Source organism: Zingiber officinale, chromosome 6A, assembly GCF_018446385.1.
Source record: "Zingiber officinale cultivar Zhangliang chromosome 6A, Zo_v1.1, whole genome shotgun sequence".
Taxonomy (NCBI): domain Eukaryota; kingdom Viridiplantae; phylum Streptophyta; class Magnoliopsida; order Zingiberales; family Zingiberaceae; genus Zingiber; species Zingiber officinale.
The window spans coordinates 133955889-133958118 of NC_055997.1; the positions used below are offsets into that span (position 1 = coordinate 133955889).

At 37.6% G+C, this 2230-nt stretch overlaps 1 non-coding gene across 1 annotated transcript; it reads right to left on the bottom strand.

Moving 5' to 3' along the window:
* Positions 1-1482: 1482 nt before the first annotated feature.
* LOC121998915 lies at positions 1483-1589 on the bottom strand. Its single transcript, XR_006116699.1, has one exon. It is a non-coding gene; the product is annotated as a small nucleolar RNA R71 (small nucleolar RNA).
* Between the last annotated feature and the right edge of the window lie 641 nt (positions 1590-2230).

The window sequence follows — 2230 nt, forward strand, 5'->3', positions numbered from 1 at the left end:
TGATAGAAACCCTAGGCGAACAGTTTCCAAGAAGTCGTCAAAGTTTCCGTCCATCGTAGAACTTGGAAATTTTTTCGAAGACACTGACAACATCATGACTAAGCTTTCTCTTCTGTTTTCTCTTTGATTTGAGTTGTAGGATGACTTCTTCTTTATCTTTTCATTATAACTCCATCTCCATAGAGTAGAACTTATAATTCTAGAATGAGGGAGTAACTTGATTGACTTGTTGACGCTTGTTTATCTATTTATTCATCTTTTCTTATTGTATGATATATTTATCCATGATCTGGCTTTATTGCACATACATAATTATGATACTAACCGTACATTTTTACATCGGGAAGGATTGAAAGATGAACCCAACTCTCTAACCTATAAAGCCTTAGACGTGAGGAGTTATTCACAAAAGTAGTCCAAACCTCATAAGGGCATCATTGGCTATCATGGAGCCTTACCCCGATTATGTATCATGAAGTAGGGGATAACATCTAGAGGACCGTAGGATATCATGATAGGAGTCTCATTGAAAAAGCGGTCGCTTTAGTAAGGCTAACTTGAAAGTAATGTCACATTTGGATAGGCATGTCAGTATAATTTCAAAAGTTTATACTAGTTACCTCAGAATAGACCACATGTATGCAGATAAATATTAAAGTAAGAGAGTAAATAGTATTTAGGGAGTCAATAGTCATCATGGTGAAGTCGAAATTCTAAAATTACTCTCCAAGATTATGTTTCTCCTAAGACTTCTTGTGTTTTCTAGATTCATCTTCGTTCTTTCTCAACTCTTGTGGTTTTCAATTGTTTAGATAATTTGCTTTGTGATTCTAACTGATACTCATTGCTGGACTGTTTCAAGATCGATATTAATTAGATGGTGAATTGATTATTTTGGATTTTTTTTCCTTCTTTCCTTTTTTATCTCCTTCCTTTTCTGACCTTTCTTTTTTTTCTTTAGGCGATTAGAGTTTCCTTTTATGCTCAAGTATAACAAATCAAGAGATCTTCTTCTTGCTAATTTTGAAATTGACAAGACCTTCCATAAAAGACAAAACCTATAAAGATAATTAGAGGAGCAAAGACAAGCAAAATCCACCATGACCGACAATAAGAACAAACCGTTGAAGAACTACGCCACCCCTAGTGCCAAAGGCCTAAGGTCTAGCATCAAGAGGCCTTAGATCAATGCTGGCTACTTTGAGTTGAAGCCTGCATTGATACATATGGTCCAGCGGAACCAATTTGGAAGAACACTCATGGAAGATCCTAATATGCACTTGGAGGTATTCTTAGAAATTTATACAACTCTGAAAATATAATGGTGTCATTGCAAATGCAATTAGGTTGCTCCTATTCTCTTTCTTGTTGAGGGATAAGGCAAAGGCTTGACTCCATTCACTTCCGTTTGACAACATCTCCACGTGGGATCAATGTGAACATTGGCTCCTTGACAAGTTCTTTCCTCTGAGCAAGACAACCGACCTGAGACATCTCATCATGAGCTTCATGTAGAAAGACAAAGAATCATTATTCGAGGTGTGGAACCGATTCAAGGGATTATTGCAATAATGCCCACATCATGGACTAGAAAAGTGATTGATCATTCATACCTTCTATAACAAAATCTCTTATGCGAACAAAGGTATCCCTAGACTCTACAACTGGTGGAACACTGATGAACAAGAGACTAGATGAGACTGAAGAGATCAAAGAGAGCGTGACACTCAACCACCACCAATGGACCTCTGGATGAGGTAACCTCATGAAGGCCACATGTAAGTATGACGCTAATACACTCGATCTGATTGTAGTAAAAATGGGCACACTCACAAAAATGTTGATTCTTTCAATGTCAATTTTGTTAATGTAACTAGTGTTGGATCGAGTAATTTGCTAGAGGGGGTGAATAGTGATTTAAGAAATTGTCGTAGAAAATCGAGTACGCAACAGAACGATAAAAGCGAGAACAAACAATGCTAACACAACTAATTTTACTTGGTTCGGAGCCTTCGTCGACTCCTACTCCAAGGCCCGCACTTGTTGAGTGTTTTCATTAGACAATCCACTAGCAGTTCGAAAATGTGATTACAAAATTAAGGTACAAGAACTTTGGAAAAGAAATACCGACAAGAGTAAAGGAAATAAAAAGCAGCACATTGTCGGAGTAGCTTCGCAACGTCGCAGGAGCACAACACAACAGAGCAAGCGTTGGAAGATCTTGTTGTGA